The sequence below is a fragment of the Pseudopodoces humilis genome, chromosome 7 (assembly GCF_049639895.1).
Source record: "Pseudopodoces humilis isolate 2021_Gansu_Grassland_sample_001 chromosome 7, ASM4963989v1, whole genome shotgun sequence".
Lineage (NCBI taxonomy): Eukaryota > Metazoa > Chordata > Aves > Passeriformes > Paridae > Pseudopodoces > Pseudopodoces humilis.
In genome coordinates, this window is record NC_142206.1 from 17,485,458 (window position 1) to 17,509,355 (window position 23,898).

Consider the following 23,898-nt stretch of genomic DNA (forward strand, 5'->3'; position numbering starts at 1 on the left):
ATTGAAATATTTCAGTTTTACAGTTAGAATACAGTTCAATTTTGATCCTTTTCATATTCTATCTAAATTGCATAATATTCACAGATTAGATATTACTGATGCAAAAACTGTTTTTCCAGGGGACATGAAGATGTAGAATCTTTAGATTGCCTAAAATATAATAAGCGTGATAAAAGTTATTTTCTTAACTAGCAAAGCTTTATGCTGACAAAATCCTAGTGCAGATTCATTTATCTTTTTGTCATTTTACTTATTCTGATGAAGTAGCTGATTCAGGTGCTGCCAGTAAAATCTTGGTCAGTCCTATAGGTGTGTTTTCATTTTGGAGGGATCACAAAGTGAGGTTAAATTGTGATTTACCAGTTGACTATTTAAATATATACCATTTCACAGATTAGCCTGGTCTTCTTGACAGAGAAAACAGTTTATATTCTTCTTTGGGTTTAGGTCTCATCCTAAAATGTTGCTTTGGTAATTATTACTGTAAGATGAAACTTTGAGGGATTGTACGCTTACAGGAAGACCAACATTATCATATGTTCACCTAAAACTGCAAACTGGCAAGAAATATGTGTGCTTTGTGATCTCTGAAGTGCTTTTTATTTATGGAATTTTTGTTATTTTCATTACAAAAGTAAAGAATTCTCATCTTTCACTTTCACTTCGAAGTTTCCAGAATTTTTATCAGTCTGCACTTCTTTCACAACATCAAGTGTTCTCTCTCATGCTCATGACTTGCAGTTATGAAATCTCTGAAGCAAATCTCAATGAACTTCCAACCATAATATTCAACCATGGTACCATTGTAGTACTAACTACATTTATGATAATTGAGTTGCTTGAATAAAGTTTTAGAATGCCACAGTATGTTAGTATGTTCTTCAAGTTAGGTTTAGAGTTTTGAAAATAATGTGTTTGCTGCTTTTTTATCACAGTGAATGGAAAATAATTCAGATGTAACTGCTCGCATTTTAATAGAGAAATTAAAATCATTGTAACAAATCCATTTATGTATTAACTGACATTACATTGGCAGTGACTTTTTTAGAGCCAGTTGGTAAACAGTCTGTTTTGAAAATTAATATGGTCTCAATAGGACAAGTAAAAAAATTACTAGAAAATGTAGCTTATCTCTGTTGACTTGCTGAAATACTGTAACAGTGATTAAAAATAACAGTAATTTTATTAGTGTTGTTCAATTCCAAGGTTTAACAGACTTTAATTCAGAAAAAAATTATGATCATGTTTAATGGCAAGTTAGTGTTACAGAAACCATATATAAATCATGGCTTACTCTCTTATTAAGGCATTTCTCAGTATATATACATGGTGTATATTTCTAAAAAACTAATTTATACCAAATTTCAGAACCTATAATCCTTTAATTATGTTGTACAATTATCTGAGCAAATTAGAGCTGTAAGATGCCAGATCTGCTGCAATTAACATTAAGAACCTGGTTCAATTTCTAATGCTTTTCTAAACACTGTAAAATTAATACACTTACTTAGATTAACCTTGGAGTTTTGTATGTTTCCAGGCAGGGCTTATGCACCACCAGCACTTGTTGGAATATGATTCACTATCGCATCTGCACTTTTCTGATTCCTCCTGAGCCACAAACTTTGCTGGTGATTGACACATTCTGTTAATGCTTGTTCCCGTATGGAGATTAAACCATGACTGATGGAACTGTCCCAGACTTTTCCATTTACCTAGATTTCTCCCTCATCTACTGCAATTGCACATGCTTGCCCTCTGGGGAAACAAAATTGAAATAGGTGCTAAAACCACGGTAAGTTTTATATTCACCTAACTGATTACAGTACTTATGGGCAAAGTAATACAAATTATTTCTGGTTTGTTATTTCCTGGTTCAAAGGAATGTGTCGCAGACAGTGGTGTTGGCTGGAAATTGCCAAAGGCTGGTTAAATGTGACCTTTGGTTGAATGTTGCTGTATGATTGGTGGAAATGTTCTTGATAGGTATCATGAACTTCCAAACAGCAGAACTGGAAACTGCATTCAGAATACTTAATGAAGTTAGTGAAACAGTTTATCACCTGTAGTTTCTGTGGTCCTTTCTTATTAATTTCTGATACTTCATTTGATTCGACAATTTTTGAGAGCTAGACTAATGCTGACAGAGAACAACCTACATAAACACCAAAGTAATTTTTCTGGGTGATAGCAACTTATTCAGAACCCATATATTTTTCTCATAGCTATTATTTAGTGTTTATTGGCATCCAACTTTAGTTGCCATTTTATTGCAACATAATTTGTTTCCCTGAGCATCTGCAACTCATTTTGGTCAAGTTTGGTTTTTAATTGGCTCTAAGCAGTTTGATATAATCAGCAAATTTTGCAGCCTTGCTAATTTTTACAGATTTTTCTATATATGGAGTGAACTGCAGAGGTCACAGCATATATATATATTTGTGAAATGCTGTGCCTTCTTTCTGTTGTGAAAACAACCTGTTACTGTTGCCAGATAAACAGTCCATATATCTAGTAATTTGATGAAGAAGCCTTATTCAGTGCAGAACTATGGATTCCTGGTATCTTCTTTCCATCTTGAGAGGGTTTGAAGTCAGAGAAAGCTGGGCATCTGAGACATCAGAAATAGAAAATTATGGTAAAAAATCATGTAACAGCTGTTCTCTCTTTAAGGGATGCATCTGTATGCCTGATTTACTTGCAGTCTGCCTTTGCACTGCCCTTGGTGGGAGATACATGCCTACATCCTTTGGTCACACAGTTTAGTCCCCTTACACCAGAGCAGTTGTCTTCCAATTCTTTCATTTCACTTGCTCACGCTTTAATCTGCAGCCACACTCTGTTCCCATTTACCCAGTGACTGAAAGGAATAACAGAAACTCATGGGCCAATGCACCCATGCATTGCAATTCTCTGGTAATGACCCTGCCTGGGGCTTGAGCCTGCGAATGCTCAGGTCCTGCCAAATGTTTGTGCAGCGCTTTCCAATGTATGGGCTGGGCTGATAAACTTGGAGAAACACTGCCTGCAGTTGTGGCTTTGCCATATTCTTTCAGTTGATCCCTCTGTAGGCTGCAGGTCAATGTGTGACTGGCAGTGACTGGATGGTGTGCAGGTATTTCCCAGAGTTCCACTGCCAGCATGTGTCACGCAAGTTTTGGGTTTGAAATACCTTCACTCCCCCTTGGGCTTGGTGTTGCAGAAGGGTATGAACACCATCAGACAATCTTTGAATTAATGAATATTTTCAGGAGTGAATAATGCATAAACCCAGCTCTTACTGCCACCAACAATCCATGTTGTTTTATAATGAAATATGCATTTCTTTTATATTTGAAAAACATAAAGTACATTCATTTTGTGAGTAGTGCAAAATTTATGATCTTCTTAGTTATTCATTTCAATGCTTTTTAAAGTTTGTAGATATATTTAAGTGACATGACAGATGACCACTCTGTCCCTTACCAGCCCTTGAAAGAAAATATGATAGGTTTGGAACTCCTAAGGCCTGAGCCTTCTCTTTCCCCCATCAGTTTAGGTATGATCCCTACAGTCTGCAGCCCAGGCTGCCCAAAGCATTTGAACACTTAGTTCTTCCTGAAGTCTTGTGTAGCAAAGGATCTTAATAGAAGGAAAATGTGTGAAAATGTTTGAGGCTCTCTGCTTGACCACCTGCAAGGCAGTGCTCAGTGTGTTAGAGGGTCAGACCTAGCATGCAGGTTTTGTGTTACTGTGCCGTCTGCAAATTGGAGATGGAAGCATGCAATTTGTGCTTCCTGGCCTTGAGTATTATAGTCAGGATTTTTTTTTAAAGAACATTTATCTTTGTAATTGACATAGAGGAATAGAAATTTAGACTTAAGAAACACCAGTAATAAATCATAATTTGTCAGGTCTGGTTTGTTATATCCAAATTAAAAACAAGAATAGCTGTGGACTGCTTTTGACTTTCATTTGTGTCTCTTGTATGAGCACAGCTCTAGATTTTCTAACTTTGTTTTGTGCAATTTATATGCTTTACAAGTTGCATTTGTTGATAAACTGGACACTAGGAGAAAATTTTTGCTGAGTACCATTTTGAGTAATCAAAAAGTGAGATGGATATTTGGTTTTGACAGGTTTTCAGGTTTTCCCTGTGAGAAATCCTCAAGTACCTCTTTCAGACACTGTTTTCTAAATGCTGATATTTGAAAAACTTGATATTTTGTCAGTACTTCAAAGATTGTGCACATGGTTATGAAGCAGTTCATGGCAAACCACAGAATGCAGTTCTTTCAGCTTGCTGAGCTGTCATTGCAGCAGCCTCCAGCTGCTCTGTTTTTCCTAACATGAACTACCTTGATCATGTGTATACTTCAACCACTGCCCATTTGAGACTTACCATGATGATTTGCCGGAAACAACTCAGCAAGACATTTTGCTGGATTTACAGGTGTAAGACTAATTTAACTTTGTTACTTACTGCTTTTAATGTGGTTCTGTTCTTTTCTGATTCAGAGCTGTGAACAACAGACTCCTTCAATTACCAGGGTTCTTCCAGTGCTGTTCTCTCCTGCATTAAACTTTTCTCTCTGGGCTTTGAGAACTTTTACAGTGGTAGATAGGGTTGTTCACTTACTCCTGTGCATCTAATTTTATGACATAAAGAAATTAGAAAAACTTTTTGATTTATTTTGTTATTAAAAACACTGTTGATGTTCCTTTAAGTCACTGTACTGTCATTGTAGCAAGGAAAATGCCCGGTATTTTGATTTACAAATACTTCAAATGCAGCAACTAATGCTGTCACAGAGTGAGCCTTTAACACAGTGTAATCACTAGACTACAGTGTGCCCTCTCAAGAAATTTCTTATTTCTGCTGAAATTACATTTAAATTCAACCATTGTTCTGTCTGACACATCAGTCTTAACAGACCACACACTTCCCTTTACAAGGTCCTTTTCTGCAAGTAACCTGGTTCAACAGGGGAGCATTCCACATTAATTCCATTAATTCTCTCTGCTGGCATGCCTCACTGGGACAGCCAATACCAAAATGTCACTCATCAGCATTTTCTTTGATGTACTTAATTTTCTGTTAGTGAATTAAAGCTGAGTGTCACATTCCATGCATATTGAATATCTGAGGGGCCACTTTAAGGTACTATAAGAAGGGTCATACTGTCTGATTCTGTTCTGTGTCATCTGGGGCTCTTGCTGAAGATCTGACTTCTTTCCCTCTGCTGTGCAAGTGCACTAAACCAGACCCCTTTGATGTTCAACTCCAGCTGTGAAAGGCTTGATCAGCAACTGGTAGTTTTTCTTGAATGCTAATTTTAGAGATTCTCTAGTTAGCTAATTGGGGCCAAAGGAAAACTGAAAAGCTTTACAACCATCAAGTATCTTAGCATAAAGCATTACCTTAGGCATTAAGCATTGCCCTTTTTTCTTGGGGTATTTAACCTATTCAGAAGCTGTCTAGACACAACCCTGAGTAATGTGCTGTAGAGTTTGAGCAGGGTGGTTGGATGAGATGACCTCCAGTGGTTCCTTCCAGCCTTAGCCATTCTGTGATTCCTAATGCTTTTGAAAAGGAAAAAGGAAGTAGCAGAGATCAAGGAGATAAATTGTTATGTCTAATTTCTGTTTCCTGCTCAACCTTCTGTACTGGCATTCTGTTTCAGAAATTTAATTAATAAACCACTATAAGGTTCTCCCTGAGCCTCCTTTGTCTGTGGGCTAAACACCCCTGGGTCCCTCAGCCTCTCCTCATCAGACCTGTGCTCCAGATCCTTCCCCAGCTTCATTGCTTAGCTGAGAGTGTTTTCTAGATGTAGCTAGCTTGTCATTTACATAATGCAAGGAGTTTTAAATTATTTGGCTTATACAGAGGAACACAGTGAAATCAGACTTTCACTGAGCAAGATTGTTGCCTAATCCTTCATGGCCCTTTCCCATGTTAAATAAAATTTCAGAATTTCTTTATGAACTGTACAAATTAGACCTGAGTCTCTTTATGTAAGGCTTTAAAATAGTGTTGAAAGTAATTCATGTGGGCATGATATCCAGTGTGAAGTCTCAATGTGTCAAGTAAAAGCAAGTACAGCCTTGTTTAATGTTGGGGGTATTCCATGTTGACAGACGACTTGCCTGTGACTGTAAAAGAGACGTAGGAGTAGCAAACCTGCAATAGAATGTTTAACTCATAACTGTTCTATGAGTTAACCCCTAGGTTCTGCTCCCTCTTTACTAAATCACCTAGATTTACTAAACTGATTGGAGCAAAACTTGCTCTCAGCATCTACTTCAGGCAAAAATGTAAACTCATCATGAACTTCAGCAAGTTCCAGCACACAATATACATATTAATGTTTCTTATAAGTAGGGTAATGAAAAAGATATTTTATTCTTCTGGCTCTACAAACATAATCCATGATGGAAACTGAGTCATTTTTGTTCACATCTAATATATTGAGTGGTTGTGTTGTTTTCTGTTCTGTTTTTAATATGTGTAAGTATATTGACTTATTTTAGTAGTGATATTTTAGTAACCAGACTTTCTGCATTTTAATTATTTTTCAATCCTAATGTTTCTATGTTTGTCCTTAAATCTTATGTACAGTGCATCTTTCTTTAATCTATCCTGAGTTCTGAAGATTGTTATAATTTTCAGTCTCCCAGTTCTTTGCTTTCCTGATCTGTTTTTCCTCTGCTATACATAATCTCCCTCCATGAGTTTCTTCTCTCTTTGACTGTGGGCTGATAATCCCTCCTAGAGTTCTACAATGGAAGGTCTTTGGTTTTGTACTGTGCTTTCCTTTGTGTTTGTTTTTAAGAGCACACTTTTTTTTCAATACTTACTATGTGCAAAATTCAAGTCATTTTACTCACATTAAGTGTTTCCTAATACATGCTTGGGTTACTAATTATTCCAATTCTCAAGCTTTTCCAGAGGTTTTCCAAGATATACTTAGAGATTTGTGAATTTAAGTATAAAAATACAATAATTTAAACATACATTTAGTGTTGCATACATTCTTAGAACATTTTAGAAAATTTTCTTTAAAACTAGAAAAATACTAGAAAAATCCCAAAGAAATTTAGTAAAATTCTTCTGAGAGACTAAAATTATACAGAATAGTTTAGGGTGTAACTGGCGTGGTGAGACTCAAAAATTGATGTTTAAAAATAGGCAGAAGGAGCAGGACTAGTAAAGGACAGTGCCATTGCAATGACATCTCTGCTTTATTTCACTTTGTTGTTTTCCAGAACACTCAGAATAAGCACCACCATATAGTGACTCATATAAATATGAATTTGATTTGCAGAAGTAAACAGTTCTAAATTCAGGAAAAAATTTCCTAGAAATCAGATTTCACAAAGCTACTATGTGAAATTTCATCCTGCCTGTAAAGCTTTTTTTCTGAATTAGAAAGTTTGTGTCTTTCATAAATAAACAAAACAAGCAAATGTGCTCAGGATCTGGTTTTATTTTCCTTGTGAAAAAAGTGAAATAAGTATTTTTTATTGTGTCAGTGTTTTCTGTGCATAATTTCAGAACTTTACAGAATCTGAAAGTGTTATAATGGAATGGTTTGGATTGGAAGGGCCATTATTAAAGATCATCTCGTTCCAACTCTGCTGCCATGGAGAGGGACACCCTTCACTAGAACAGGTTTCTCAGAGCCCCATCCAACCTGGCCTTGAACACTTACAGGGATGGGGCATCCAGAGCTTCTCTAGACAACATGTTCCAATGGCTCACCACCCTGACAGTAAAGAATTTCTTCCTAATATCTTATCTAAACCTGTTCTCTTTCAATTTAAAGCCATTACCTGTCACTATATGCTTGTCAGAAGTCCCTCTACAGCTTTCTTGTAGGGCCCTCTTCAGTTCTGGATGTTGCTTTAATGTCTCCCTGGAACTTTCTCTTCTCAGATGCTGAAATCTCATCTTGTCCTCATTGCAGGTGTTCCAGCCCTCCGACCATCTCCATGGTCTTGTCTGGACTCATTCCAGGATGTTCTTCTTACATTAGGGGTCCTGGATCTATTGAAATGAGCTTATGAGCTACTGTGTCCCTGTTGTTTATGATGAATTAATATTGAACTATTAGCGTGCCAAATTGCAAGCATTTCAGATGTAATACTGTATCACCATTGCTGTGTGTTTCATGTTTCCAAAGGTGAACACTTTTTTCACTTTTCCTGCAATGCAGATTAATCTGACTTTGCAGCTTTGTTTTTGGGATACCCTGAATCCCAATTCACAATTCAGCAACAGAATCAAGGTCTTACACATGCATATTTAGGATACTTATCTTCAGGGATACAAGTTATTATTCAGGTAATAATTTCTTATCATAATTCTAACTCAATTAGACTTGAGACTTGAAATAGAGTGTGGCTGTTCATACTGGACTTGAAAAATGCAGTATGGGGAAGAAAGATAAATGTACACTGCATATAGATAGGAGAAAATCCAACCAACCAAAAAAACTGCCACAGATTATTCTTTTACTGAGGAACAATGAAAAATAGTGTGGTGTATTTTCATTGGTTTTGGGCCACACTTTTTTAGTCAGTCTTCCATATCATCTCCCATTTCTGTTACTTTAATTTGCATTGCAGAGCAGTCTTGAAATAAACAAAATTAATTTATTTTGGACAAGAGGTCCAGGACTCTGCTAAGGAAACCTGGGGTCTAGCACGTAAGGAAAGCCTCATGTGAGGTATTTTACAGTATTTTCTCCATTAGTGAAAACTTCTGTTTTGTGCGATGAGGAAACGGCTTCTTGATGACTGTCTAACCAGGTTATCCTGCACAATAAATCAAGGCAGCAAGGTTCATAAGCCTCCAGAATGCTTTGGAATACATAAATTATAGAAGTTATTAGTGTGTTTTGCATACAGTGATGGCATAGTTATTTTAAAATACACTTTCAGTGCAGTTGAAGTTAAGAAGGCAATCAGTCAAGTTTAAGAGGTGCTTAAGTTATTCTGTTTGCAAGCTTGTTAATGAAAATCACCATCTTTGCTATTTTTAGAAAAAGATGTGAAGCTTGAGTTCCAATTTTTTCAATGTTGACCCATGCAGGAGAATTATTTCTCTATATAACGACTACATTCTTCACTATATGTGGGGGTGGAGTGGAGTACCCAGTAACAGCATCCTACAGTCTAACAGAACTCACCTCCCACAGATGTGACTTTCATCCTTTAGTAATGAATGTATTATGTCCTTCTAAAAGACCTCTTTTATCCTTTTAACTTATTTTCCTTTATCTAAATATGATATGTGAATATGAATCCTGTGATTAATTCTCATGCATTTGTTCAATCAGCTGGTCTTCCATATTAACAGTGGGATGGTAAAGATGATGAAATTACCCTAATCTTTACCTCCCAAAATTCATACAGTGTCTTAATAAGAACTATATTATGAAAATATTGACAGATGCTATATCAAAATATTTCATAGACTTTCAGATTTCCATACAAATTTTAAAATAAAGTAAGAACTTTATGTAGAGATTTAAAACCTTTTGAAAAGGAAGTAAAACGCTGAACAATGTTTTCTTATAGAGTAAGAATTTTATGCTTTAAAATACTTTATTCGTTTATTTGAAAATTTCCTGTGATGCATCTAAAAATCAAATTCAACAGCAAAAATACTATTGCTGCTTGGAGAATGAAAGTTAACTAATTTTGACTATTAAATAAACATCTTGAGTTTATTTCTATGTGTTTCTGCTTTTTAAACAATACTTCAATGTTTAAGTAGTTTCTTAATTTATGATTTAACTAGGTACTCTTTTGGAAATATTTGTGGATCCAGATGCAAGTACTTGTGTCCTAATGTGTGCAAACATTGACTGTCAGAGGGGAAAAGTTTAGGATTTGCCTATTTGTTCAAGGTAGGAGAGATACCATTGATTTGATACTGACAAAATGGTAGGGATGTGTGTAATTTTCTAAAGAATTTGTGAGTGTTGGTTTGATTCACAAGTTGGTTTAACTTGCTAAAGATGTCATCAAGAAAGAAATTTTGGTGGTGAAGGCAAGTATCAGACATCAGTCAAGAATTTTTTCCTACTGTTCTATTTGAGGTTGTAATTGGGGACAGATACTACAGCTATAAAATCCTAATGATTTCCATCAATTTTGATTATTAGAGATGAACTTTTTCAATAAATTATTTAGACTCTAAAATAAATACCCTGTATTAGCTTTAAATTTAATTTTGAGTATCTCATATGGAACTCATATGAAAAGGTAAGACAACTTGTAGATATTATATTTTGTATTATGTAGATGTTGTATTTTATTAGACAGCATACATTGGCTGGAATGAAACAGTGCCTCTGGTTCTGTGAAGCCCATATGTTGTCTTCCTGCACTCAATATTATAGAACCAATTATTTACAGAACGATACTTTTGTATCTGTAAAAATTGAGCACCTTTCTGAATTCCCTTTATATTGCTCATCTTTTAACGGTGTTAAAAATAAGACTTGAAGCTGAGTGATTGACCAAGTTCATTCAGCAAGCAGTTTAATCTGCATTAGCTATAAGATTGAAAAAAGTGCTTCTGAAGTTACCCAATCCTGTCGTGTAATATAGTTATGCCAACTTGGTAATTTCTTAGCCTTCCTTTCCCTCTGTGACCTTTTGGGGAGCACAATGAAGATTATCTAGAATCACATAAAGAAATTCAAAGAGTTGTTATAATTTTTTGAATATCTGACCTGATTCTTTTTTTCTAATTATTTTTTTATAATGGTGTTGCAGTATTTCTGAAGAAATAATTATACATCATGGCATCTTTAGTTGGCAGTATAGGGATAAGTCACTGTTCTATCACAAAAAAAATCCCCATCATTATTAACAAGATTGGTATTGTTTCTGTCTAGTTTAATTTATAATGTTACCCTAGACTTCTGTCCTCAGAAGATGACCTTGTTTCCACATAGGCTTTTTATTTTAATCTGTGGTCTGCCCACCTCTGTCATAACTGGTTAATATTAATCCATTATCCCATAGTGTGAAATGCTGTGACAATGTCATGGTTTTGTGAATTCTTTCAACACTTTTCTATTCAATATGTTCTTATTTTATTGTAGGTACAAATTAGAACAATGATACATTTGTAAGTGAAGGTGCAGAACAAAACTGTTCTGCCATAGGAGAAGAATTTGTAGTACCTGCCAGTCAAGTTCATTAAATGATGTTGTTATAGCAACTGGTTAGCCTCTTCCATACTTAAAATATCTTGTGTCAAATAATTAGTGCTGCTTAATTGTATTTTATTGCAAAAAAAGCAAGTAATTAAAGAGGTTCTTGCAATGGCTGTGGGGCCATAAGGGGTCAGAAACTACTTGTAATTGGATATGTTTCATGAATATAAATTAATAGATCTAGTAACCTATCTCTTCATTTCCCAGGATCCAAAAAAAGTATCCAGCATATTTGAATTACTGTTCCTTGCTTGGAAATATTAATGGATAAAAATTACCTCTTGTCCTCAATCTTATTTTTTTCCTTTGTTCTCGTCTGCTTAGGAAATCCGTAACATGATGTATTTGGCCCTGTCCACATAGACAAATGGCCCAATAAAATGCATTTTGTACTTCTCAGGGCATTTCTCTGTGTTCTGGCTGTCAGTCATGTGCTGCAGCAAGTTCTTTTCCTCCAAGTTTGGTCCTCTACATGAAAGCTTTCTGAGCATTTGATCAAAGAGAGCAGCCATCATAATCCACAAATATAGAGCTTTGTGGAAGAGAAAAGATTTCTAACAACATAATATTTGGGATTACAAATCAGTGAGTGCCCAAATCAGTCCGCCAAACAATCACAGTTATGGAATTAGAGCCTATTGTTAAGACAAGAACATGCACTTTTTACATGGTGTGAGTTGTTTCTTGTAAGGACTTCTGGAATTGATCATCAATCATTTTTGATGCTGAGTACAGAATCCATTATCTGGCAGTAATGGTTCTTTACTTAAAGAGAAAATTCTACCATCCTGAGGGGGTGGGGGATTGAAATAAAGGAGCTTCTGAAGTGGTGCAGTGGTTGTGTTGTAGACTACAATGTGTAAAGCAGTCCTGGCACTTAAAGGAGTAGCTGCAATGCAGAGTGAGAGAGGAACAGATTACAGCCCTCCATTCGTGTAAAAGTAAGTACAACTAAAATATCACACAGCAAAAGCCTTACCTATCCCAAATGTAGGACAATAAGTCTTCTGGTGACTGCAGTTGGAACCATTTTGTCTAATCCAAGCAATATTCCCCATGTTATCCATGCTTTTGCCTTGTAGGGCTTCACACTTCTACAGCTGACAGTCCCATCTGTTTCTCTTAATCTCCAAGCCTTGCTCTCATCCTCTTACATGTCTTCTTCACCTAACAAGGTCATTCATTCCTCTTCTCTGTGCATACCACTGTAGCAGGAGCTCTTGTTAATTAGGTATATGGGGCACAGGGAGTTATTCCCGGATGTTGTCTCTGCCATATAATTCTGAGATACTTCTTGTCAATGAAAAGTAGAGCTTTACTTCTCTCCTCAGGCCTGCCTTAAAGTAGAAAAGTTGACTTGTTTGTGGGTATGGACCTTTCAAAATCTTGTCAGACATAATTCAACAGAAACAATTTTTTTTAATTAAAGCAATCAAATGCTTTTCCTAAGTTTTTGAAAGAAGCAATGTTCACTGATGAAATCAGAAGAAAAAAGGAAAATGAAAGCTTGTTCCCCAACGATTGTTTCTAAATTGTGCTTTTAAAAAAAAGAAAAAAGATGTTTCTTCATTCCACATTGTATCCATCTCTCAGCCACTATGCTTTTAGTGATTGATCCTTTGCAGTATTTTTTGCTCTTTAATCTTGCTTTTGAGTTTCTGGATTTGCCTTTCTTGCATGCATATCATAATGTTAATATTTAACTTCCTTAGCTTTACAGTTAGTAAGGGTTTAAAGGACATTCTTCTTTTATTGATTACACAGCTGTAGTGGTGATTGCTCCATGTGTTGGATGACTTGTGCAAAGTGATATTGTTTTGAAAGTGTTATTGCAATCTAATATGTTTACATATGGAACAACTTTGGAGACAGAAATGCCTGTTTTACCCTTAGAAGTGCACTAGGATAATTTGTAAACACTTACTGTCTGAATTTGCTCAAGTAATTCCAAAAAGCAAACTCCTGTCATTCAAGCACAGCAAAAGAATTTATTTTCTAACTTCCCTAGATGTTAACAGAATTTAGATGTACACAGATCCCACGTGTGCTGAGTATAATGCTCTTTTCATTCTTCCTTTAAACCAACAATTTCTTCAGCCAACCACAGATCTTTTTAGAGGATTAATGCTATAAGTGCTGTTTAATTAAAGATTTTAAAAAAATATATACATACATGTTAGAGGTAAATAGTATTGCATTTTGATATTTCCAGTTAATTTAAAGGGGGAAAAAATGTGGTGGCCACAATTTTGTCCCTTGATATGCAATCCAAGTGTTACTGTTTGATTTAAGTAACAGCTCTTTTGGAAATAATTTTAAATAAGTTCACACATATTTCTTTTTGCTTTAAAATTTAGTCTTAATCTTAGCAAATTTTATCAGAAGGCAGGTATGTGTGTTCAGCAGAAACTAAATAGATAAGAATATACAAATTTTTTTTTGAGTTATGGCAAAGATATGGAAGATGTTCTGCTATTTTTTCATGATGAAAAGTTCCAGTCTTTTCTTTAAAACTGAACACTGTCACATGAATATGCATTACTTTAACTAAATATCAAGAGATTTAAAATTCATGTTCTCAAATATTTACTTAACTGCCCTGATGAAGATAGTTGCTTAAAAGGGCATAAACTTCCACTCTCATTGGTTAAAAGATAGTTTATGACTTCATAGCCTGTCTTCAATTCAAATCATGCCAAAAATTGAGGAATTATATGATATCTAGATTATTTTAAGGCATGTTAAAAATGTATTAACCCTCTGAGATTTGCATTTTTTATGAGAGATTAATACTCATTTGCATGAATTTGTGATCATTCTGTCTTTTCAGAAAACAAAGTCTCAAAGTCTTACATTTGTTCTGTTGGTGTACACGGTCAATTAAGAGGAGAAAGATCCCTCTGCCAAGTATGAAAAATTAACTCAAAAGTCAGCAGCACTGTTCTTTGTTCTTCACTTAACTTGGTCCCAGTAGATGGAAAAGAGTATATAGTTCATATCTTCATGGGACACTGGAGGTTTGGAAAACTTACTGCTCTGCCATAGATTGTCCTTTAGCATAGTTAACTTCTCTAATTACAATCCTCCCTGCCAAGGATGGAGTTTATTGTTTCTTTCATATAAAATGATCTGCTGTATTTGGCTTGATAATTTAAATTTATTACTGTGCTTCTGTAACTACTACATGCCAAAAAACTATCCCTGATCTGAGTTTCTTTTATTTTATAGAAGGTGTTTGGCATTCAGGTCCTCGTTTTGCCAATACCTTTGATGGTGTTTCTTTAAGCAGCCAAACCACTCATTCATGATAGTATTGGAAATTGTAGGCCTGATCAGATTGTCAGCTAAGGAACCTGAGCATTCTTCTGAGGCTACTTGGAAGTGCAGATACTTTTCTGTGTCTCATTCTCAGCATCTTGTAAAGCAAATGGAATCCAAATAGTGCTCAGCTTTTTCAGGGTACAATCTCCTACTGTAGTTAATTTCACTGTCTGAAGTTCTGGTTCCTCACAGACAATTCCGCTTCTGTCTGACCTAAATGATTTCTCCTATTTTTGGAGAGACAACAGAGGCAGCATTTTATTCCTAAGGCAGTTGCAGACCTGGGTCAGTTTTACATCACCAAAGTCCTGCAGCCTGCAAATTTTGTGCTCGGCCTGACTTAAATCACTTGGGAGCAGATCTTCCTCTTCAGTCCTGTCCCTGTCCCATCCTTGGTGACTTCTGCTGCTTGCACCCAGTGTGTGTTCCCTTAATTTGTCCTTTGCTTCCAAGTATGTCCTTTCCCCTGCTCAACCAGGGCATTTAGCAGCCCTCTGGAAACAGGACATGAGTACCTGCCTGGCACAGGGCCCCAGGTGAGACAGGCCTGAGGTGGAGGCTTGGAGGAAGAACTGCACTGCTCCTTTCCTGAGGGTGAGGAAAAGATGTTCCTGCTGGCTGTTGTGTTTCTTAAATCTGCTGGATGACATTGCTATTGACCTTGTGTTGTGCTGGGATGATTTGAATTCAGGAATGGTTGAAGAGAGCTACAAGAAACAACTGGAAGAGCTAGGAGTGTTATTTAATTGCTTTAAGATCATCTGACCGTTCAGAAGAAGATGGGAAAGAAATGTGATTTTTTTAATATGTACTTTTTTTAATGAAGGAAGTATAGAAGAATTAAGAATATCAAAGTAGGTGAGTTTGTACTCAAAATTAATTTTCCTGCTGGAGTGGATCAAACTTCATCTCCTATACACTGAATTAAGATTAACTGAATCTGACCAAGCTCCATATCCAGTATAACAGTTTTCATTGCTAATCTGTGTGAATAGAGGTGATTTGTATACTTTGAGCAAGAAGAAAGTCTGCAAAGTTTGATGTAAAAGAAACCCCAGCAAACCCAATCTGACACACAACAGAAGTAGCATAGTTTTACTTTTTGTTATTTACAGTGAAGCCGAGCAGCAGATATATTAGTGGTTCTGAACTTTGTTCAGCCTCACATCCAAAGATAAATAGCCTCACTTTTTCAGATCCAGAACTTATTATGTCAGTTCTTAGAAGAATGAAGCACAATATTTTACTTGGAGTGCTGAATCTGGAAATGCTTCAACCTCAATTGAGCGTTACTTAAACATTTCAGGAAATGGACCCTTAAACTAACAGTTTTATCTTCAGAGATTTTATTTTTAGGGTGAACCTGCTGGTTCTTGAAACAAGCCTGTAGGGATAAACAAACATTAGTTTTCATCATGTTGAGAAGTATTTTTAAGCAGAGACACTCTGTCTTGTCTGAGATTCTGCACTAAGGCAGATTATTGGGTGAGCTGGAGCAGAATGTGATTTTTTATGTATGGTCTAGGAAGCAGTAATACTTTTACTGTTTCTTGATGGAACATTGCCTTATAGGAATCTATTAGGACCTGTGTTTCTTCTATGAAGGATGCGCATTAAGCTTCTGTAATGTCAGTGCAGTGGTTTGACCCTGACTGAGGAAAGAATCACATGTTGGCTTCTCAACAATACATGTTTTCAGTTTTCCTTCAGAAACTGTCATTCTGCAGAACAGCAATGTGTTACTGAAGGCACACAAACAGATATGCAAACCTTCTGCCTGAATCTAATTCTAGCCTCTTCTATGTGCTCATTGTCTAAGAAATAGTTTTTGACTTAGAAATCAAGGTCTTGTTTTCTTTAAGAAAATTTTTGTATGTTGTTCCTCCCATATCCATCAGTTTGAGTAAAAATCTTAAATATACAGATAAATGTTCACGCCTTTCTGCCTTGTGTGTGATTAATTCTATTCATAGATCAATATCTATTGATAAACTGTAACTTTGTGGGGTCTTTTTTTGGTAAAGAACCACCATTTTGGTTATATTGAGAAATATAGCATGCTTTCAGCTGTACTTGACATTCCCATGGATAATTTGCCAGTGTACCACTGTGTAAACGCTCATATGCGTTTCTCTATAAAACCTCTATGAACTTAAATGATAATAAGGGACATTATTAACATGTAAAGCTCTATGCATAGATATATGTAATGTTTGTTTTCTTCTCTAGCCACAGTAAAGCACCAGATTTTTTTGTTTCTTCAGATGGGGATGTGTCGTGGTTTTAAACCAGTAACTAAAAAAATTATTTATTTCTTGTTGTGAGATATGGATTAGAATAAGAGCAAAACAGGCTTAAAATTTAAAAGGAATAAAGACAGTTTATTAACAAACTATAAGAACACCAGAATAAACTTTCAGAAAACCCTTTTATCTTTCACTACTTGACCATTTCTTTGTACACATGGTAACATAGAGACAAAAAAACTTTAGAACTTTGGTGGTCAAAAACAGTCTCAATTTTTGCTAGAGTCTTTTCTTCAGTCTTTGTAGAGAAACAGAAGTCTCCTTCTGCCAATCTATGGAGTTTTTAGAGTTCACTCCTCCTATTCCACACTACTCCGAAGTGTGCGTAGGTCAATGAGTCTAGGGATGCTATTTTAAGGATGAGGTATTCAAAGGTAGAAGTCTTCTTCATCTGTTTCTGTGAGCCTTCCTGGAAAACAGCTTTTCCCTTGCCCCCCCAAGGCTTCAAAATCTTCACTTTACTCATTTCCAGCAATTCACAGTATCACAACTACTCTCTCTTTTCTCTAAAGTCTACACTTTGAATACTCTATTCCTCCCATACTCTAGTCATGAATTAAAGGAGTTTTTGAAACTACTATCGTCTATCTCCATTGGTGTAACAGAAAGATATTTCAGCAGCAAGCATCTTCTTATTCCCTCTTTCTTATTTAAACGTAACTCTTTCCCTGTTTTTAGTAGTTCTGTGATGTTTTTTGCATGTTGATTGTCTCTCTCGTTCTCTGTCTTTTCTGAGAAAAAAAGAGTAATCTGTTCATTTATCCAGGTAGTAAAAGAATTAAAAGCTTTAGGAAAGCTGCAAGAACTTATAGTGTCAAGTTTCAGTCCAGCAGCAGAAACCGAAAACCAAGCTCGGCTGATCAACTTTGCTTCTCTCCCCCACCCCTCCCTGCAGCCTTGTCAGCCTGGAGGGGGGGAAGGAGGCCAAGACAGAGCTTGATACCTTGTCAAAAGCCGGAAACCAAAGAGAACAAGAGAACTCTGTCTGTACTTTTTAAGGGGGTGTTTACAAGTTGAATTCACCTTTTAATGGTCAGATCTGCTGTCAATTCTTGGAAATTACTGAAAGTTGGTCAGGAGGAAAAACTCCCATCAGCCACCAGCAGCTCCAACTTCCCCTCTTTCCAAGCTGTCTTAAATGTAAAGCTACCCCATGACAGGATGCTTCTGAAAAGCTTGACATTGTCCACTGTGTCCTGAGATCCTGAGTAAATTAGGAATAATATTCTGTCTCTGGAGTTCTATCCAGCAAAGTATTATTGTTTCCAAATTACTTGGGAATGCTGAACAAGGTGCTATTTTGAAGAGCCCAGAGCAATGGCAGAAATGTCACTGAGGTTCTGCTTGTTTTTATTGGGCTGGTGCATAATGGCAGAAGGTACAAGGTCAGCAGGTTTGTGTGAGGAAGTGCTGAAAAGTGTCATCTATCAAGTCAGTAATGAAGTATTGTGAAGAAATCAGTGAGAATGATTCTATAAAACTTACTGAAAGCAATACACCCAGAAAAACTACTGTGCTGGAAACCTGATACTATTAAAATAGTAAAAGTATTATTTTTGCGTTTTAAAACTGACAGAGCAAGGTTCAGGCAGCAATAGAGAGATTACTAGAGAAAGATGATGCTTACTTACAGATTTTTCATTTCTAGGCTGCTACTTGGATATTTTAACAGCTAACTGATTGATTTCTCTCTTCAAACTGTGTTTATGAGTTCTTTTACATTAAATAATCTAAACACCTTAACAGAATTATTTTTGAATAATATACCCTGTAGACAGGCTTATAGTGTGCTCTCTACTGCTCTCAGATGCATAAATCTTCAGAGTAAAACTTATTTCAATGTTAGTGCATTCTTTTGATTCTCTAGAACATACTCAGTAGCTGTCTTTTTCCTGGATAACCTGTTTGCTTTTGAAAGAACTTGTGGGATTTGTGTTAATAAAATCTGAATTCTTTTATGTGCAAACAAGGGATACAGTGCTATGCACTATACACCTTTTAAAGTTGGAAGTTATAAATTGTAAATACGGTGTTACTCAGTGGAGAGAGGAGATGAGTAAAAAGGTGCTTAAGTGATCCTGACAGAACCAGTGTGGTGAAAGCTTAATTGTTCAGTCTGTTGTTGACCTTTTTTACTGCACCGTGTAATGCTGTATATATATATATACATATATACACACACATAAATAACATTATGCTGTTACTGACTCTGCTAGGTTTTTCATAAATTTATGCATGCTTTCAAAATTATTTTAAAGGCTAATATCTAAAGATTGTTAAATTACAGGGAATCTCTGCCTTTTGTAAGCTGCAATTCTAGAGACTCAAAATCTGTATAAAATCCTTTCTCTCTTCCTTTTGTGTTTTTATTTATTACCATTTATTTATTACCATTGAAGGCATCTTTCATTAAAACTGTGAGTTCAAAACTGATAGTTTCATGACTAAATCATTCAGTAGCTTATAGGATATTCAGAATTTTTGCATTTGTTTTTTAAAAATTATTTTCTAAGAAGCACAGAAGGCCAAAAAATTCCCACTTTGGAACCTTTTTTTAAAAATGTCTCCAGATTGTATTGTTTCCTGACATTTTGTCTTACCTAAAAGGGAGTAATTTAAGAAAAACCTTAAATGGTAAGTATCAAGGCAGTTAAAATTAAATAGTAAATAAAAGGGGGTTTTACTTACAGGTTATATATACAACCCCTCTGAAAAATCATGTTTTGAAGATGGGTATCTCCCATTCACAGTGTCCTGATATACACAGAGCAGTGGGGAGATGGGCTGATAATTTTTTGGAAGATATGTACTGTGAATGTTCTCGGGAGTACTCCTGTGAACACTGTTTTGGAGCTATTTCTGTCTATTTGTTTTGCATCAGAAATATGAACTCTTGAGCTTTAGAATGTAGCCTTTTATGTGACTTTGCTTATTTCTACTAAGAGATTCAGCTCCCTATAAAGGGGGAAGATGGGCCCTATCCAGCTGAGTCTAAAACGTGTTGCCATGCATAGGCACTGTTGATTGTTATGGAGATACAATTCCTGGTAGGTCCTGGTTTAGGGCAAATTTGGGAGAAAACCTCCAATGGGGGCCCCCCCAGGGAAGCAAACCCAGGTGGCCCTTTTCTCCCACCCCTCAACCGGTTCTGGAAGAGATTTCTCTGAGAGAAGTGGTAAAAACCTGTTTATTTCACAGGCACAGCACTACCCAGCACAAAAATGAACGATATCAAATTACAAAACCTCTCGCCCTTCAGAAGAAATGACAAACTTCAGAGGGTCTCTTTCCTGTGGGTGTTTGCTCTGTTATCAGTCCCTCTGGCGCTGGAAAATGCCGCTGCCCAGGCTGGGCTCCCGGTAGTCCACGGGTGCAAGCTCCCGGTGCTCCCCCGAGTCCCCAGTCCAGAGCAGGTTCGATTTGTTTCAGAAAAAGGGTAAGAAAACAGTCCAGGAAGACCTCTCTGCTCCGGCTAGTTGGAAAGCCAAGGCGATCTGTGTCTTGTTGCCTGTCTGTGCTGTAGTCAAAACTCCCGATGCGGGGGGAGCAAGTACAGTCTCTGATAACAGACTCGGTGCTTCTTTTCCACTCACTTTTACTCTCAGATGGAATTTTAAAAATACAAAACCTGTGTCTGGGTTAGGTGGACGAATGGGGATACGATTTAACATCATCAACCCAGGACAACATTTTAATAACTAAGCCTGTTGTAACTGAGGAAAACTGAAAAGAAAATATGTGGTATAGATTTTCAAGCTGAATAGTATTTTTATTCTTTGACTGAATCTCTTAGATTTGGTATACTGGAAGATAAACTCAATTTTCTGTAGCAGGAGAAAAATGATCCTTCATTCTGATTAGAGACCTGTTGCTTCTAATCAGAGTTTTGTTCATGTGAGAAGTGGGGAGAAAATATAAAGTGTTAGAAAAGAACATTAAAATGCAATGTATGCTCAGTAGTGGTTTCCTTTTCACTAAAGTTTTTTGGTTGAAGAGTGATTCAGGACTAGTAAAGCAAAACACCTGAAGATTAAAAAGTTTAACTTCATAAATAAATCTTAGTCTAAGAATTAAATATGAAGCTATCTCTTTTCCTAGAATGTAAATTTTTGTTGCAAAAGATATACTAGAGACTGGTTTCTTTATATTCTCAGTGAAAAAAGCATTATCCATGAAGATGAATACTTTCTTCAGCGGGACTAAAGATTGCGGGTTTTACCTTAAAATATTCCAAGGCTATGCCGTTTTTCATGTTTTGGAAGAAAAGCATCTTAAAAAAGGAACACCAGGCATAAATCCTGAGAACCTTTCATCTGGTTCCTTTATTTATTCGTTGAATGGGCAGTGAAGTGCAGTAGTGTGTAGGTGTAGCCACATTAGGGTTATTCACACACCTTCGGCAGGTCTGACTTTACAGCAACTCCATAATATGCATGTTTTGGCTTCTCCTTTACTTTGCACAAGGGAGTGTTTGTTTTAACCCAGGGTGTTTGTAACCAGGAGTGCCTGTCACACAAATAATAGTTCTTGTCTGAATACCAGAAGTGCCTATTTTGACAAAGTTATGGCGATTGAAGCGAACCAGAATGGCACTTGTCTACATCAGAACATTTATTTGCAAGGTGGACATGCAGGTGACATCTGCCTTTTGTTACTACTCCTGATGATCCATGTAGATCTGTCATTTCTATATGTTGCATTGAAGCTTCAGTAGAGGATGGCATCAATAATCCAGACATTTCATTCATGCTGACCTTATTTCAGGCTAGCACCACAGAAGCAGCATGACTTGCTCTGCAAATGGTGACAAACTTCCCAGGATATATGTATAGCAAGGCAGTGAGGCTGAGTTTTCAGTGTTTTTCATTCTCTTAACTGCTGAGGCAGCTTGGTAGAAGAAGAAAGGTAGTAAGTTACGAGCTGATGGATGAGGAATTAGTCTGGATAGCAGTATAAGCACAGAAGTGAACTGGCACAGAAGTGAAGAGGCAGTAGAAAGAGGAATAAATTAGAAAGAGAGGATGAAAAAATAGCAAGAAATATGAGTTGAAATGTGTAGAGTGAGGTGAGGGGTGGAAAAAAAGAAAAAAGGCTACGGTGACCTTCTTGTCCCTTTCTTTTCCTCTTTGAGAACCTGAAAATTTATCTAGAATTTTGCTATCACAGATACATTGACATTCCTTGTCTTGTTCGGGGGGATGGCAAAATTTATTTATTTATCTATTTATTTATTTACACCAGTGCATGTCAAGTATTTGTTGAGTCAAATACTGCCCCAGCTAGGAGATGATATATTAAGAGTGCCTGGTAAGCATTAGTTTGAGTCAAGCAAGTGTGCTGTGGTAGGCCTGCTGCACTTTTACACAGGAACCTTTCCACTTATGATACACATGGTAGGATACTACATAGATAATAGGAAAATACAGCATATCTTGGAGTTCTTGCCTTGATAGAAAAGGAATCAAGTAAAGAGAAAATAATAACAAGAAGGGAATGGGTTATTCCCAAGTTAGGGCAATAGAAACCCATGGGAAACAAATGTGGTTTGCTGATGTACCTCTTCCTGACTCTTCACAGCAACTTTGTGTCTGGTTGAAAAATATAAAGCTTGATTTTCATAAGCATTGAGTATGCAGTTTCAGCTGAAGTAAATGAGAGCTTATTGTTTTGAACACTGGGCTTCGAATTTTTGTTGTCCTTAACAGAGGCACATAAAACCAAGTTCATGTTTCAAGTAGGCTCCCTAAGTTTAATGGATAGCAGTGACAATTTGGATGCTAATATTTCTTTTTTCCCCAACTCAAACTTGTAGCAAGTCTCATCATTGTAGATGTGATTTCAAGATAAACTTCTTCATTTTTGCTGTTACATACTGTGGGGATAAATGCCTAGACAGTAGAAAGGGAAATAAATTCTCTCTGCATGGTCAGGATGAGTGCTCATTAAATGTGGTGTATGCCTTAACAGTTTTAAAATAATAATATACCCTTTATAGACTAGGGTATAATAATTGATTCCACTTCCATTTCGGATTCTAAAGCTTGTTCATAAGTATTTTGAGCACACTTTGATTGTGTTGGGAATTTTAGCAAGTGAAATTAAGATTTCCCATCTAAAGTCATATGTTCAGGAACAATGTTGTGTGCCAGGATGTCTTGGCTGGTAATTCTTGTTTTCTGGTCTGGAACATCTTGGTACCATATTCCATATGAGTGTAATCTCCTCTCATTACTGAACTTGTCATTCTGGAATGGGACAATTTGTTAAAATCTATCCTTAAATTTTAAGTATACAAAACTAGGTCTCTTTGCATATGTTTCTAGTGGGGCAACTTAAAATTTTGTGTGTCTTAAAAAGGGATGGGCAGGTTCCAAGGTCTAACTTAATCTATTTGAAAAGATGTGTGTGTGAGGGAGCTCATGTTTCCATGTGCTCATGTGTTACCATGTGTTTCCTTATGTAGATAAATCCATGCCTGGTGTGGGTTCATTTGACATAAATACAAAAGAAAATCTTTTTTAAACCCGCTAGCAGTAGGAAACAATTTACCAATACATATATATTGTATGTAATTTACCAATACATAATAAGCAAGCCATAGCAAAAGAGAGATGATTATGAATGTTTTAATTGCATTTAGAATAATACCAAATTAGAGAATAAATCTTTTTCAAACTGAGAAATACAAAATTTTTCTCTGTTTCTTGATGAATAATAGTGAGGTGGAATTTCAGCACTGATGCAATCAGGATAGTGACTGATGGAAATTCCTTAATAAGAAATAACATGATTTGAAGGAAATGTTTCCATCTAAATCCTGTCATAAGCAGAGAAATTATTGCAAGAATGAGACCAATTGTGGGAGATGTCTTTGATATATTTTACAAAAAGAGATGGCCAAAGATGCAGGTTAAAAAATGCAGAAGAGAAAGGGCAATGAGACTTCTTGTTTTTGTGTGACATATATGTGGCCTCTGTCACTGGCAGTAGTTTGCCATCTTCTGGTCCTCTGACATGTGGCAGCCAGCAGCTTTGTTTCTGTTTTGCAGTCAGAA

At 36.3% G+C, this 23,898-nt stretch overlaps 1 protein-coding gene across 8 annotated transcripts in view; it reads left to right on the top strand.

Annotated features, from left to right (window-relative positions):
- CHID1 (chitinase domain containing 1) overlaps nucleotides 1–23,898 on the top strand; it is a 103,756-nt gene that overhangs the window by 74,176 nt on the left and 5,682 nt on the right. The gene's annotated exons all lie outside the window — the stretch shown is intronic.